The sequence below is a fragment of the Planococcus citri genome, chromosome 3 (assembly GCF_950023065.1).
Source record: "Planococcus citri chromosome 3, ihPlaCitr1.1, whole genome shotgun sequence".
Classification (NCBI taxonomy): domain Eukaryota; kingdom Metazoa; phylum Arthropoda; class Insecta; order Hemiptera; family Pseudococcidae; genus Planococcus; species Planococcus citri.
In genome coordinates this window covers 52662264-52680347 of record NC_088679.1, presented here as the reverse complement: position 1 = coordinate 52680347, position 18084 = coordinate 52662264, and the positions used below count along the sequence as shown (strand labels likewise).

At 34.8% G+C, this 18084-nt stretch overlaps 1 protein-coding gene across 1 annotated transcript in view; it reads left to right on the top strand.

Moving 5' to 3' along the window:
* Positions 1 to 6011: 6011 nt before the first annotated feature.
* Positions 6012 to 18084, top strand: part of Dhit (Double hit) — a 60643-nt gene continuing 48570 nt past the window's right edge. Inside the window, exon 1 of the mRNA XM_065356759.1 lies at positions 6012 to 6431. The gene's annotated coding sequence lies outside the window, so the exon portion shown is untranslated. The remainder of the gene's footprint in view (positions 6432 to 18084) is intronic.

Sequence of the window (18084 nt, the reverse complement as noted above, 5' to 3'; positions counted from 1 at the left end):
AAATTTCTCCCACAGAGAATTATGTTGGCTATAGGTACATACGACGTAATCATAGGTACCTCTTATTCGGACTTTTTCAATAGCATGGAAAAGCTATGCACTCTATTTAAGAATAAGGGTGTAAAAGAACTAATCATATTACCCATTATTCCGCATAAGCTTTTAAATGCTACTTATGTTACCCAAATCAACCAAGTTCTGGCCCATGAATGGGACAGAGTGCTAGGAGGTACAGTTACACGAATTTCTGAACTTTTCGACAACATTCACCTGGAATTAACACAATGGAATAATTTAGGTCCATATTATCTATCTCCTCAATATGCTGAAATCGTTCGCAATATTAGGAAACGTTTCATTCCAGAATGTAAAAACAATGATAGTATTTGTGCCGACGATGAGACAGGTGATCTGGACAGATCAGATCACTCAGACGCTCAACCCTCCGCTTCAAACGCGGACGAACCGACACAAAAACCCAATGACCCTGCTAAGTTCGATGACCTACCTATTATAGACGTTGTAAACAACGATCCGATTCCCTCCACTTCTGCTTCACCCGACAATAACAACGAGTCACCGTGTTCTACCGATTCTTTAAAACTCTTAACAACATTGACCGAATCTATTACGGCCACCCTTTCGAAACCAAGCTCGCCACAGCCAGGAGAGTTACTACGTGAACTCCTCCGACCTGTCGCAGTTGTAGAACCTAATCTTTCTCGCTTAGTCCTAGAAGAACAGCACAATGAGCCAAGTGAACCCAGTTCATCAACGACAGTAGCCACTCAGACGCCGTCGTGGGCTCAGGAAGCAGGAAGAGAGGCGGAAAATAGGTCAGCCGATCAAATCCTGGATGATTACATAAATCGACCATCTCCGGATTCAGCAGATCAACAGGATGAATAAATCGTAACAGTATCAAACAAATACCTTTACTAATTTTATTTTTCCTATAAAATGACGAAATAATCCAATATAAAACGCATGTATATATTGGATTACAATAAATTCTATAAAACTAATACCTTCTTGTTTTTGATGCCTAGTTAATACGAGAGACATATGATCATCGTAGATATCGTCGTAGAGGAGCTGCGTTACATCGGTGGTACAGTGAGACCGTGTCTCCAGCCACGAAGCCATCTACCAACGACAACTCATCATAAACAAAGTAATCGATTCAGAATACATTCTGTATCCTTCATAATTTCATTTCTCTTTAAACTTATTTTTTGAAAAACTATAATGACCCGACCCTACAATGTGTCCTATTTTCTCGTTATAATGAAAAATTCAAAAAATATCTATATCATTTAATTTCTTGTAAAATTTTGTACATACGTGTTATTGTTACTATTAGCGTTATTACTAGTTTTAAAAATATGTAAGCTATCACACGAATCTAACACTGCATAACACCTCTATGTCGAATCTTATATCAAAAATATTTTTTTTTTAGTGACGTTAAACTATCTTTTTTTTAGAACAGGATATTCTTTCTTCTTCAAATTTTGATTCATAAAAACCTTTTAGATTCATTTTTTGATCGTCACAACTTATTCAAAAATTTTATAGACAACTCAAAAACATTATATGACGCCATAAAAATTAAATCGTCATATAGGAAATTAGGAATTCTAAATTTTTTCAAAAATTTTAGGCTAAATTTAACAAGTTATCACTGGACCACATACCAAGATAGAGAACTAGTCTTTTTTACGTATCCTTACGAACTATGTATTTCTGAAATCAGAATACAGCAAAGTATAGAGGGCAATATACCTCCACACGTTACGATTGTTCAAAAATTGAACAAGCACATAAAAACAGTGCAAAATAGTAAGATATGTATCGATCGCTAAAATCAAGTGATTATATTTCTCACTTCCTCTTCTTGACCGTCCCTACGAGGTTGATATTTGATAATTTGGCTACTTAGATAAAAAAGATGCTCAGCATTTAACCCTTTTTACATCTCGAAAAACCGAGATTGTCATCTTTTAAATTATTACTCCACACCGATAAATTTTTTTTTGTATTCAAAAAACCAAAACCTAGAAAGCTTTTTTTTAACCACATTCCACAAAAAATCGTTACTGATTAGTCTACTTAAAGTCTACCTTTCAATTCTCTGCAATATGATTGACATTTTCATCTTGTACCTATACGTGTATTGGTAACTCAGTGTTCCAATTCTGAGTGCAGAAATCATATTCAATACACTTCATGTCATATAATCCCGCCTCCGAACCATCTCTTGGACACTGTTTTACCCAGAAATAGCACTGCATCATCGCAGCAAAAGTACGGAGGGGCAGTGGTACCGCTAGGGCGAGGAATAGGTGCAGAGGAGCGGGGGGGCAGATTTGCTCATATTTTTATCATGATCCGTGCTTTTTCTCCGTCTGATTTACTCTCTCCCTGAGTAAAACCCACGAAGGGGCAATTGTTATGGTGCAATCTGCCTCCACCTGCTAGGTGATAGATCTTAGGGTAACCCTTTACGCGATGTGATTTATTGCTATTAGTAAAGAGGGTTCCAGTAACGTGGGAAAATATTATTACATAGGGTGTGAACAATACCTTTCAATCGTGAAGGAGGCACGAGCTTCCGACGATTGAAAGGTATCATCACTTGGTTTTTGCGATCGGCCGTGGCAAGATCCTCGTCGAAGTATGTGGTTCAGGAGTAATTTGTATGTAACGACAGGCCTAGCCTAGAGTTACATTATTCATAGGTTAACCCACCTCGCGTGTGTTTAAGATAATATTTGAGTTTATCGTAATCGTTGGTAGTTATTAATTAATTCTCTGAGGTAATGATCCGACGATTATAACCTTTGCGGTCATATCAAGATAAACCTAGGCATCTTGAATGAAGCGTGTGATACGTGTGTCTCGTCGTAAAGCAGCCACCGACAGCCACTAGTATTGGGGTAGGCTAAGGAAAAGAGGTGGTGTGACAGTGAGCAGTTTATGGTAAGTGAAAGCTTACTCGGTGGTCTCTCAGCCACCATATTAATTATAACCATATCGTAATTAATAGATGATGTCATTAGACGTGAGGGATGGAGCATGGATTCCTCACTCACGTCATTAGGTACATTTTTCGCATACATAATCGTAGTATGATACTTGATTAGTAAGGTCTCAATTCCATGTGTAATTGTCGTATCTGCCAGGAGAAGTGCCTTAAGCACCATCCTATCTGTCTAGATTGAACGCATTTAATAAATCAATAACATATTTCAATATGTTATAAATAATGTAGATGTAGTGAATGTCTTGACTGAATAAAACTTGTACATAAATGGTATTTAAATGTTGATCATTTCTGTACTTTGATGACTTAGAATCTTTAATGGTCACTCAAGAGAACTCCCATCTGAGCTAGTCAGGAGTCGAATAAATCTCCCCCTTTAGGTGATATTTATGAGAGATACCAGCAAAAACGATAGGTACCAAACCTACCTTCCATCGCCGATCATTATCAATTCTAAGATAACAAATTTGAACAAAATCCTGAAAAGGCTATAGGTGGATAAGTATGGTGAATTTGCCCCCGAGAGCTTCAGGGTTGATATTTGCATTGAAGGTTGATACCCTTATGCACCTTCCGTCACGAAAGTTTCAGACCCCCCAGACCCCCCCCCCGTTTTTGAGAAATCCCTCCTGTTCTGAAATTACAATGAACATTTTTTTCTCAGCCCCATGTGAACCGATTTTTTAAATTTTTTGGTATGTTGTAAACATCCATAAGAGGTATCCCCACAAAAAATTTCAACCCCCTCCCCCATATTTTCCCCTCAAAATGGCGTTTTTAAGTTTTGTTTGCCTGTTTTAGCAATGATCATGATTCGGCACAAAAATGCGAATAGCATTCTTAAATGTGTTTTTAACCCCTAAAAAACATATATTTTTTTCAAAAAAAAATTGTTGGTGGGCCGTGGTCAAAAATTGAAAAAACTTACAGGGAGTGGGGGGGTAAAAATGGATTCTGGTGTAAATTATTGTTTTTGGTAAACGAGGTGTCGTTTCCATATGAATCGAACCCCCCGAACACGAATATGACGTCCAATCTTATGCTACCCTCATCCACAGCCCTCCAGCGCCTTTGCCCCCTTCTCAATTTTTATTATATCAAAAGTTGAGCTATTTTCGTAATATTGGTGTCGTTTCCAAATGAATCGAACCCCCTGAACACGAATATGACGTCCAATTTTATGCTACCCTCATCCACGCCCCTCCAGCGCCTCTGCCCCCAACTCAATTTTATTGAAAGTTCAGATATTTTCATAATGTTGGTGTCGTTTCCATATGAGTCGAACACCCCGAACACGAATATGAAGTCCAATTTAGCTCTACTCTCATCCATCGCCTTTCAGGCTACAACCAGCTCCTCAATTTTTATTATTTGAAATGCTAAACCTATTTTCATAATGCTGGGTGTCATTTTGGCACGAATGGAAACCTCGAAACTTGAATGTTAAAGTTTGAACCTTGCGATGGTCATTGTTTTATTCGAATTTTTAGCAATTTTGTATGTAGGTATGTCGTTGAGTTTTCAACCTTAGCGAAACATACTTTTAAAAGTAATAACAACCCGAGTAATTATTTGTAGAAGATTGATCAGAGTTTGTGAAAACATTTATGGTTTAGGTGGGGGCAGAGGCACTGGAGGAGTGTGGATGAGGGTAGCGTAAAATTGGACGTCATATTCGTGTTCGGGGGGTTCGATTCATATAGAAACAACACCATACATAACGAAAATAGCTCAACTTTTAATATAGTAAAAATTGAGAAGGGGGCAGAGGCGCTGGAGGGGTGTGGATGAGGGTAGCATAAGATTGGACGTCATATTCATGTTCGGGGGGGTTCGATTCATATGGAAACGACACCTCGTTTACCAAAAACAATAATTTACGCCAGAATCCATTTTTACCCCCCCCCCCTCCCTACAACTTTTTTGAAATTTTTTTCCAGCACCTTCGAGCAGTAAGTAACAACTTTTAAAATTTTAGTAGGTGCTGGACAAAATTTTCCCCATGTTAAAATTGGCTCACATTTCAACTCGATCATTCTTTGAATCAAGATTTTTCAAAACCAAAATTTATTTGTGACTCCATCAATTCGCAAGTAGGACAAAATTCATCTTGTCAAAATGAGCTATTTTAATTTTTATGTCCAAAAACTTGTTTCAGATTGATTTTTCTTCAAACGATGTTCGACTGTCGACTCTTGAATTTTAAAGATGAGCTACTCCGTCTATTTAATTTTAAAAAAAAAAAAAAATTGGAACCAAATTATTTGCTGTCGTAGGTACTCGTAGATCCATAAAATTCACGCCAGTGAAATGAATATATTTTCATTATAAATTGTCATTTTCGTGAGCAAAGAATTGCTATACCTATCTGTATGCATTTTTTCGGTGTTGGTTCAGTCATTTCTTTTCCTGTTTCTCTTCAGCCTTGGCTTTTGCATTATTATTCTCATTTCCATTTCTACATCCGAAGAAACAGGTACCTCTTCTACCTACCTACTCGTAGCACGAAACAATATCAGTCAGCAGGCCAACGCCGTTTCGTAATATCTTACTCAGCGAGAATTGCATATTAAAAAATGAGCCAGGCAGGGGAGGGCGGACCGGGGTCATTAAAACGAACACCATAAACGCGTGAAAATTTGCAGAGATGGTAGTTAGCGAGAGGTATTACAGGGCCGATTTCTCTCGACTAGTTACCTTTCAGTCTTGGGATCGAGTTAATTTTTGTATACGTTCCGTTGGTAAGTGAGTTGTACGTACCTACTAAATTTGAAATCGACAGTGGCGCTTCTTCATTTGGGCCAATTTTGCGGAGCTTTTACGGTATATAACCGAACGGTTTCAACGCCAATCGATGAATCGTATCAGCTGGCGATGTGAAAACAGCGCTCGTATAACGATACCTAAAAGCCCGACTTGGTTAGCGACACGCATGCGTCAAAATACGGCGCTGACATCCCCGTTATTTCGCTAGTTAAGTGGAGGCCTTCCGTTTCTGACGGAGTGTACGTTAACGAATTACAACGTTTATGTATATCTATATTTTTCATACATCTTAAAAAACAACTAAATTTTTTCTCATCTGCGATGAATGTTTTAAACACGGGATAATCAGTGATCTCGCGTATTCTATTTCGACTCAATTTTTTTTTTTTTTTTTACTCGAACGCCCCAAGGCGTGTATTCGTTATTAACATGTAATTGCTGTGATATTTGCGGTATAGTTCGGTCATTTATGCGACTATTCATCCGTCTTTCAATATGGTAAAAATCGGAGTCAAAAATGAAAAATCACCACCACAAATGTAGAAGAACTCGGCGTATTCACGAGGAGAATTCATTAAAATGAAGTATAAATGAAGTCTATGGGACGTTTCCATAGAAAGTGAGTTAGTTGTTCGATTCTATCTGTAGGTATATAGAAAACCGTCGTGAAATTATATTCGTAATTCGAATCGAATTCAAAATATATACCGAAGAATACGTAAAGGGAGCTCTAAAGGTTGAGAAAACCATCAATATTTGCATATCAACGTTCATTGTGCAGAGAAGAGGTTACTTACTCTCGCTATCTGGAGTATACATATTGGCTACAGGCCATTTCGTAATGGAATTTGGCACTAATTTTTCAAAGCCAGAAGTACCTAGTAAATCACTGCGGTGTCGTTTCAGACTTGATTTTCATATACAGTAATGTGCGTGTATTAATCAACCTGTAAACCGCGTCTCATCGTTGACATGCAGGTTTCCATCTCTTTACATGATCTGAGCTTTATAGCTATATGCTGAGTCAAAGTTATCATATATATTTTGGTTATAGACTAGTAACCTAAATTGTAAATTTCGCGATGTTTTACCAAGTAATCGACCGGCTTACATTCTTTAAATCAACATACAACCTTATAAACTCGTAATGTTTAGTAGATTTCACGAAGGCGAAAAATATAAGTATGTTTCTCAAAACCCATTTCTTCTTGTTCGAGTAAAGAGAATCGTTAAGTCGCGAAATCCCCTACATTTTATACAATCAAGCTGTGCTTCAATTGAAAAAATAATAAAAAATTCTGCAGGGTCGCGTTTTGATAATAAAACTATTAAAAATTATAATATAATTCGTGCTCGGATGTCGCATGCGCATGCTTCCACAATAATCCAGGTACTTTTTTCGCACGCACAAACATCCCAAGGTTTTAAAATTTTAAAATAAGAACTTTCTTCGACACCTCTTCCTCTTTGTGTGAAAACAAAACGAAGATAGAGCGAAGTACTTACCTATTAAATACTTAAATAGTGCATAAAATTCATTTTTTTTACCCGATAATTGCTCAGCTTCAAAACTTATCTAAATATTATATGAAGCATGGTGATACATGCGATTAGATAATACTGTATTTTCACTCTTACCTACTTTTGGAATGGAAAAGTAGCTTCATCATTAGATAAGTGCAAAAAAATATAAATTAAGATTTCTGATCTCAAAAATCTTCGAAGCTTCATCTCATGCGAAAAATCCAATTACTATTTTGGATACTTTTTCTTAAAAAATGTTTTCATTATTATTCCATGTTTACCATCATGAATTCTTAGAATCTAACCTCGTGTTACATCAATTCAGTAGATGTAAATAGATAGGTACCTACATAGAACTTGAGAGTTGAGAGTACATGAGAAATAGGTAGGCTATTTATTAAAAATTGCTCATCGCGAAGTAATTAAGGTGGTAACGCTGAAGCTCGTTTGCGATTTTGAAATTAATCCGGCATAACATCAAACACGAAACAGAAAACCCTATATCCTGTTATAAGACTTAGAGGTTGTGTTATAAGAGACTAAGGTCAGGATTCGCTTCTCTTTTACTTGTTGTAGCAGAGTATTTCGTATGGAAGTGGATCAGAATATATGAATAAGTCGCCTTTATTGGAATGATAATTTTCAAGCCTGTTGTGAAGTAGGTATAAGTGTAATGTTTTTCATTTTTTTGTTGAAATAAGGCAGGTAATGGGATTCTATTTGAAAAATGATTCAATATGAAAAGGCTCTGGGCAAACTTGTGTGATTGTTTCCTTTGGCCATTTCAGGGCGAAAGAATGACCCAAAAACGTGACTAGGTTCTCGTATAGTAGGTACTTAGGTATATCTGCTTAATTAATTTGATAAGAGAAATCGTGTGTGAAGATTCGAATAGTAGGTATCTAGTATACTTACGTGTGTGTACAATGCAATATGTCAAAAATTCTGACCCCCCCCCACCTCTCCCACCCTCTTCTCTAGCTCACTCCATATACTGTAAAATCTAGGATTCTAGACATTTTGAAGTATTTCTGAAACAAAGATTTTATTGCTCAATTTGTAACAAAAAAATAATCCAAAAAATTTGAAATTCTTAGTTCAATTTTTTAGTGCAAAGAAGGATACCTAATCTACGTCGTCAGGGCCTGGAGGGGGGATTTATGTTTGATGTAAATACTCGCGAGTCTTATTTAGCAATCCATCTTGAATATTGGAAACATTTTTTCGAAAAATTGTGGAAAATTCAAATGAGCAGCTACTACCAAATATATTCGTGCTTTTCGATTAGGTACATGTAGGTGCATCGAAACCTGAGCTCAAGTTCGCTTTTGAGACGTTGGAAGAATTTACAGTAAACTTCGGTTAATACTGAGTCACTTTTAAAGTTATTGGTCCCGATTTCTTGTAGGCAACTTTACTAACAAAAATTCAATCGACTTAATGCTATCGTGACCTGAGCAAGTTATTCATTAAAACTGGTAGAACTTTTGGCGAAATTCAGTGAAATTTAATGAACATTGCACAAAACATGATTATAACATGTCAAAAATGAAACGAAAACGCTAAAAAAGCATTAAAATCATATAAAATTTGTCTGAGAAATGCTGAAAAAAATATTAAAAATGAGTAAAATGACATAAACACGTTTTTTAAGCAAGCATTCAAAGCATTAAAAATTATCAAAAATTGCTAAAATTTGACCAAATTGAGCAAAAACTGCCTAAAACATGTTTAAAAACTAATTAAAGTGATGTAAATCATAATAAACACAGAATTAGATATTATTCAAATCGTTAAAAATTACTAGCATGATGATGAAACTTCGTCATAATAATTTACAAAAAACGTTAAAACATTTTTGAAACGACGTAAAAATACTTGAAAATCATCAGAATCGTTAAAAATGATCAAAAACTGTTGAAATTTCAAAAAAAATTTGGAAACATTCAGTAAAAATAATTGAGGTAGCTGAAATTTTGCTGTGGATGTAGGGTCCTATCTACAAATATCTATGTACCTACTTCGTAGATTTTCTGACTTGGAAAACCACTAAACCAGTTATAATTCAATAATATGACCCCACACCCAACGTATAAAGTCCCCTTGCAAAATGTTTGTTCGGGGGCTAATTTCATCGCAAAACAGAATTATTAAACCCAGACAAAACCTCCCCAGTCCCTACCTAGTTCGATTGATTTTTGAAATAGGTACACAACTTTTTGGTGATCAAGTGGTATTGAGTGGAAGAAAAAAGAGCTACTCGTAAAATAGGAAAAATGGAAACCTGAAATGCAAAGTGTTGAATTCGAGTATTTAGACCATTATTTAGGTTGTTCTTGATGTTAAGTACCTACCTATACAAACGTATCATCCGTGATTTTTTTAAAGGTAAGAAACTAATGAAAAGCTGAACCAGCGAGGAAACAATAAAACGGAAATGAGCAACACTAAAAATATCGTTCTACTCGTTTAAAATTCAATTTTTTCTATTTTTTAAAATTCGAAATTATGTTTTTTACAATTTTTTCAGTTTTTTTTTCTAAAAAAAGTTCATCTGATTTGAAGATTTTCTTAAGACTATTTTTTTGTCACCTGAAGATGAAGTTTGTCAACATTTGGGGCAGGACGAAACTGTCTCCCCCCCCCGCTTACTCAAATTTTGAAAGGTTATATGAACGGCTGAATATCATTCATTTATGTATCTACCTAAGTAAACATGATATCTCAAAAATAATTTGTGGTGATGTTTCTTTCATTTATGCATTGAAAATTTTGAGCATGGTCAAGTGAATATCTCAAAAATTTTATTTGCTTCCTATACAAAAAGCAATGGCAGTGAAATGAGCAAATAAGGTCGAGATTCAAAAATCGATTTCCTTTTTTTTTTGCGAATTTAGGTACTTTTAACCCAACTATTTGGGTGCAATGATCACATGTTTTAGTCAAAAAGTAGCTAAAAGTTCTTTTACAATCGAGCTGATATTTTCATTTTTACTCTTCTGCATCATCATATATCTGATGTCTAAACCCCACAGACTGTTTTTTAAAAAAATCGCATCCAAACGTATTTTCATAAAAGTCAAAATAAACATCCAATGAAAAGATCAACGACACAAGTACTTTTATTGCACGACAAAGAATTAAAATTGAGGTAGCGCAGGAAAATATCTGTACCTAGTGATGCCCAAAATGAATTTTCCACGTTGTACCAAGTGTACCTACTAAGCTTCCTACTTGAATTTACTTACTAAGTATTTACTCAATTACCTAATTAATACTGAATTTACTAGACGAATCAACCTTATCCATTTTTAATTTAAAATTATTTGAATGCCTTAAAACTATAACATTACGTCGTTGACATACTAATTCCTCGTAAGTCCAGCTTTTACCGAAAATCACTTTTTTGTATATTCTTATAGGAAAAAACACGAGGAATCGAATGGAAAAAACCTCGTAAGTCCAAACAACTCACAAGCGCTCCTACCGGACCGTTTTAAAATTTCAAATAAACAAAACCTCGTATGTCCAAATTTTTAAGGACAAAAACCTCGTAAGTCCTCTGGACTTACGAGGTTTTTGCCATGAATTACCATGGACATACGAGGTTTTTGTTACAAAAAAACCTCGTATGTCCACATTTCATTAAATAAAATTGAATTAACTGATGTTGAAGTAATGATATGTGTGACGAATACCATCCAGGTATTGCCATAAAACATAAAATTGAAAAGTTGCTGGAATTTTTATAAAATGAACGTTTTAAACAGTTTTTTGTGTCTCCTGAAAAATTTCACTTTTTGGACTTACGTGGAATTAGTATGTCAGCGACGACCTATACCTATTCAAAGTAAATAGCTTCCGAGTCTTTAATCCATGGATAGGAAAAGGGTAACCTTCAAAATCAATTAATTTTGTTATTTCTGGTAGGGTAAACAACCGTTTTATCCATAAAAACATACCACATGTTTGAACCAAGTACACCTATCAGTAAGCAGATACTCGACTGCTGATTGATTTCCTTTTTCAAATTGAACTATTTTTTTTTAATTTAATTTTTTAAAGGCGAGCTGATGTTTAAAGTTTTAATAGGTATTTATGCTTTGCAGTTTTATTAAATATGATTTTGGTATGGATTTAGCTGATTCAAGTAACCTAGTTGAGTAATAATAATGAATAGATACCTATTATTTGCCTAATTAGTATAGTATCTATCTACTAAGAATGAAAACTCTGTGGTTCATCGTGGCAACTTGCAGGGACTATAGCAAGTGTTTATTAAATGTTCAAATCCGATCGTAATAGGTTTGGGTACTTCCTGTGCAGATGTTTCGAAAATGTAAATGTGTTAAGTACCTACAGATTTCTTCGTTATGTTTAGTTAATAGGGTGACTCGAATTTTAAATACATACCTTCTAAATCATTAGGCCAGTCTTCTTATATTTTGTGCTTTAATACGTTGGTAGTGTATTTTTTTTTCATATCAAAACTAAAATGTAGGTACGTACTCGTACTAGGTACGTACCAATGGGTAGAATTAAATACCTACATATTAGCTTAAGAATTTGAACAAACTTCATAAAAAGTTTACACTTTTTCAAATAAGTATTTTAAACAATCTTAAAATTTTAACATTTTTGAAAAATTTGACTTACCTATTTTTTTTAAATGCATTAAATTATTGGTGCATAAATTTTTTAAATGAAGGTTATTTAAAAATAAGGGGGGGGAAGTGTAGCAAAAAAGAATTAATAATTGAGCATTTTTTGTCTTTTGGAATTTTCATCTTTCTGGCAAAACAGAGGCGCAATCGTAGATGCAAGTATAGGAGGGTTTTCTTATCAGCATCTTTTAAGTGTTTTTTTAATATTTATTTTTTTTTAATAGCAGGCTCCAGACTGCAGAACTTGTTGAGAAAAAAATGATTTTTACCCCTCACCTTTTGACCCTAAATTGAGGAAAAGGATAGAAGTTATCGCTATGTACGTTTTCTTAAAAATTTTAATCTCATTTTCGAATTTGAGTTCAATTTTTAAAAGTTGAACTTTCGAGTTTCGACCAAAAAAACTCTTAACTTTCAATTTTTCAAAAATTGATCTAAATTCAGTAATTTTCCGATCGAGCAGTGCAATTTGTTTTGATCGATGTGTTTGATTGTTCAAAATACATATTCACCGATTCTTAAATTGGTACCTACTTTGTAAAAAAATAATAGAAAATGTGATTTTTAAAAAGCATTGCCCTTACAGTTCATATAATAATGCAAAACGAGAAATACGTCCATAAACCTTAAATTGGTAAAATGAAAGTACAACTCGAAAGGTCCATTTTCGTAGTTAAGATACCTAGATAGGTACACGAACAATGATGAACAAAATCAACAAAATGAATAATTTTTTTGTGCAAATAAAACTAGAAACTGTAACTCTGATTTTACTTATACCTACCTACCTACCTACGTAGAAGTTCTGTCGTATAAACAGGTTACTTCGCGAATATGAAAAAGAATCGACGAACAAAACCTCATATATCCGAGCTTTTCAAATAACTTATTATTGCGGTATTTCATATTCATACCAATATATCTATTATATAGGTACCTACGTATTCATATATGAGACAATGTTCAGGAGTACGAGCGCATATGAAATGAAAATGATCTTTCGAATTTTATTTAGTTAAACGCAATACCGGATACGTATAATAAAATGTAGTATAATGCACTGTATTTGCACATTTACAATGCACAACCTAACTATAGTTATCTCGAAATCAGAAAAACAGACGAGTGCGTGAATGCTTTGAGATTTATTTTCCGTGCATATGTAATAACTTCCTATTTATATTTTCCTTTTCAGCAATATACATTCCTTTGTTTATATCTAATCAAACATTTTCTTTTTTCGCGCTGGAAAAATGTTGACCTACATAAGAGAAGAAGAATTTTGGTTGTTACTCCGGAACTATGCTAATTGCCGCGCCACAATCGATACAACCTTTTAACGTAGGTACCTAGTTTTTAGATAAATAGTAGATAGGTTCTACTGTTGCGTGATTTTTTGGCGGTATTTTCGTACTTTGGGTAGGTGTTTTTTTGTTTTTGTTTTCAAAGGTAGATAAACAAAAAACGTCCTATTAAATTAAAATGGTCTTTTCTTACGCTATGCGTCATTTAATTCGAGTATAGATAGGTATAGAATGGATTCGATATTTCGTGGTTTGCAGTGCTAGGTACCCAGTATCTACATTTAGACACTTTTTTTTAAAATTTTAATCGAACAGTTAATGAAGTTTAATACCTTATTGAGGTATTGGGTTCGTTGACATTTCAAGTTACAATTAAGTAGGAATAAATTTTACATTGGGGTTGGCCATGGAAGTTTTTTTGTTTGTAGCGTATCTACCTATGGTCTAATTCTCAGTGATGTGTGGCTTACCTACTTGTGCACACAGAATCTATTCATTTATACGTATGTGCGTACATACATAGTAATCATATATGTACTTTCATATGACGAGACTATTTGAAATTTTTTTAAATTTTTAGGGGGAATTTCAAACTCACTAGAAAATTTTATCGAAAAAAAAGCTTAGGATTCTAGTCTTTTGGAAAAATTATAATTTAAATCGTCGTCAGTGTTGCGTTTCTTCTTCTGTACTGGAGATTATGCAGGTACCTATGTTCATCATCAATTAATCTAAATTACTCATTTTCTAGCATATCTGATGGTGTTTTTTAGGGTCTTGCAGGGTGAGTTTGCTCTTATTGTTTACCCTTGTATTTTTCCCTGTACCTAGCACTAGCATAAAAATACTGTTTTCTCAAATTTTGTGCACTAGGTATATACTTCATTTTTCTTTGTTTAATTTCTTGCTAGGACTGCTTTGTTGGTTGCAATTAAGTCTTTCCATGAGATCCTCAGTAGCCTTTGGTAACAGCCAGAGGGATGTGAACCGGAATTAACCCAAAAATTTCTGGGGAAATAATATTTATCCAATAACCTTTAACCGAAATTTAAAAAATTAGAACCCGGACCTGAATTTGAAATTTTCATTTCCCTAACCATTAACGTAACCTTTGAAAAACTTTGGTTAATTATGGTCAATACATCATTATCATCATCATCATCATTGAACTCTGGCCCGGTGAGCTGTTCAGCTCATCTGGGAAACTGTAGAAGAATTGCTCGCCGATGTATTATCAAGTTTTTTCTTCGGTCTTCCTCTGCTTCTCCTGCCAGATGGAGTATATTCTTTGACTTTTCATAGGGGACCGTTCGTCAGGCATTCTATCAACGTGTCTTCGCCATTTCTTTCTGTAATCCTTCACCCATCTAATGATTGGCTCTGTTCCTAGTTCCTTCAGGATGTCTTCATTCCTTTTCCTATCACGTCTTGTATGTATATCCTGCCATGGCTCGCATGAATCTCAATAATTTAATTTTTCATTTTTTCCCCAATTTTTTAAAATACAATCAAAATTTTTCAGTATTTTCTGTGCTAAACTTGAAAAAATTGATGAATTTCTCATTTTTATTCACATTCTGAACTTTGTCTGGATTTGAAGAGTCCTTACAGGCGACGACTGGTTATTTGCTTTTGAAAAAATTGACTTTTTTGAAATTTCACGGAAATGGATTTAAAAAATTTACTAACCCTTAACCAGAAAAAAATTACAGTAATTTGTTTGGAACCCATAACCAGGAACCGAAATTTTTAATTTTGGGTAATTAACTGTAACCGCGTACATACATAACAGCGCATAGTCCTCTTTTGGAGGTTCAGGTCCATAAGTTTTGAATGGAGTTCTAGCTGGATGATTCATGTCTTGATTTCTTTGAAATCCAGGGCTTCGTACCCATACCCAAATACCCGAACAAAAATCGATCAATTTCTGTACCCTGTACCTATCCGAACTCATACCAGTACCCGAAAAAATGAAATAAGGAATATACCCGTACCCTTGCCCGATAAAACTATTTTGTACCTGAATACCTGCTAGATCAGGTACTAGATTCAGGTATTCCACCAATATTTTGTCCAAAATGGCAAAAAGTAAAGAAAATTATCAATGGATGGAATACCTGTACCCAAAAAATTTGGAATTCCCATACCTGATACTCGTGCCCGATTCTCTGAGAAGAAAATCCGTATCCGTACCCGTACCCGAAAACGTTCGGGTAGGAAGCCTTGTTGAAATCTGTGCCATCTTTGTTAATTAGAGCTCCAACTACAGGAATTCGTTCACATTTTCTATTTTTTGTGGCCCTATCGCCACTATTTTGTCATCATTTGTTGTGAACTTCCTAACTTTTATTTTGCCTGCATTTATTTTCATTCTATATTTCAGTGTCCTACTCTGTTTATTAAATCCAGAATTTCTTACATCTGGTTGGGGTCGATATCTCGTTTATTCATTTGCCATTAGGTAGGTAATTTTTAGGCCCATTTTTCAATTCTCACTTCTTTCACAATCCCCCCTGCATATGTAAGTATTTTGAAGAGTCTCGGTGAGAGGGGACTCACCCGTCTCATCCCCCTCTTTCTCATAAAAAATTAATATTGAAAATGTCAATTAATTAAAACTAAATTAAATTGGTACCATCTATTTTTAATAACCATCCCTTCCCTGAAAAATTGTTTTCTTCAATTTTTCTGGAATTTAAACATGGCCAAAAATTCATTTTTGAACTTACTCGGAGATTTCTGAAATTTTGCGATCACCTTCAAATATGTACGATTGAGAAAATGCCCAACGAGCACTGAGCAAGTTTTTTTGTCCCAAAAAGTTCACTTTGAGCCCTTCCAGAGCAATTTAAATTTTCAAAAATGCACCTATAAAATCCAAAAAATGATGAACTTGAGCACCTGAAATTGTGGTCACAGCGACTATATAGAACACATGCCCTCTCGATTTAGCTTTATTTCTTTTAATATTATTTTTTACTCAATGTCACGTTTAAGATGTCAGCTGTCGGTGAATTTTCCCTGTTCTGTTCTTGGTCTGCTTAATATTTGATTCCAATGCAATAAAAGTATTTGGTAGGTACCTATTTAGCTACCTATAGATGCAGTTATGCAACTTGAAACTCGAATTCATATTCAAAAGCTTTATTATTTTTGAATGTTAAGAACTATACAAACCGCTATAGCTTTCGTTTACATAAAACAAAGTTTTAACAGCTCTTTGAAAAAAGAACGACCGAGTGTGCTTGACTATCAGGGAAGTAAGGAACACCCCCTCTCCCTTCACCTCTATCCACTACTGCAGTTTAGCCCCTGCGAAGCGTGATAGCAGGGTGTTGGATCGTTTCAAATTTTTCGGTTACAATTTCACCCGAAAGGTTTTAAAACATTGTGTGATAGGCAGTGGGCGCCACTGCCGGACATGCTTTGTTGGAGTTGGCTTTTTCTCAATCCCAACGTTTCCTCGTTACATAAGAAGGAATTCAAACGCGCTCAAGGGGTGGCATTACCTCTCAATGAGTTGGAAAATTAATGAAAGTGGGTAATGTTAGTTATTTTTGTTGTCACATTTCTGAAAATTTTCTCTATCATTCGTCTCTCTCTGAGTAACGACGTAAGATATTTTCTGGTGGCGTTATATTAAGTCTCTTTCCATGTATTGGTAAACTTTAGATCGATATTCAAATTTATTAAAAATTTCACGTGAAAAATTCCCAGTTGCAATTCCCTTTTCTTTAGGTCACAGCAACCGCGAATGAAGCGTTGAAAACGCGAGAGAATTATTAAAATATATGTACACAATCATTACTTATTCAGTTATCGTAAACATGACTGATAATTTACTCCTACTTTAGTAAATCATCGCTGACTGGTTCTACTCATTATCTATGGTATGTGATTAAATAGAATTGAATCATAAAATAATTAAAGTTCACAATTTCGATTTGGCGTTATTTTCGCATCGTAACAACGCAACGATTATCTTATCGTGAAGTTTCACTTCGTTATCTGTCAATTTCTTAAAGCCCTTTTTAGAGCTTAAATTTTATCAATGTAACAGGTACCTGTAATGTGTATCAAAAATGTACGAGTAGGTAGGTAGTATGGGTGCATAACCTATCACACTGTATGCAAATAAACGTACACGTAGTACTCGTGTACATCTCAAAGAAATTATGAAAAGCATACTCGTAGTACCCACAATTCACGAGTACCTACTTATGTACCTTACAATGCACTATGCAAATAAAGTAGGTACCTGAACTATACTTGCTTTGGTATAGAGAGGTACACAGTTCGAGTATTTTCTTATAAATATTATTCCGGCCGTTGATGAAGCTATTATTATCATCGATACGTTTACATTTATAATATCTGTAATGTGTATACCACATAATGTAGTTACACCTAAATGGTACCTAAAATGAAGAACATTACTATTATGTGTACTACATCCTGTAAAAGTTGTTTTTCGTCTCACCAATGATGTGTATAATTGTATTGTTTATGCGGAAGCATGTACATATACGTACGTATGTGTACCTACTTGGGTATATACGTAAGTAAAGTATGCAATGCGTTATCTATTGAAAATAATATTCGTTGAAAAAGTGATTTTTCGGTACGATAAGTGAAAAATTATCCACAACGCTACCGCCAGCACGGTAAAGTAGGTCGCTGTGCGTAAATGAAGAGATGCGTCATACGAGGTGCTCGTCGAATTCTCGCATCAGCATTCGTCAAATCGTTTTATGTAGTACACCACATTACGTAGGTACCT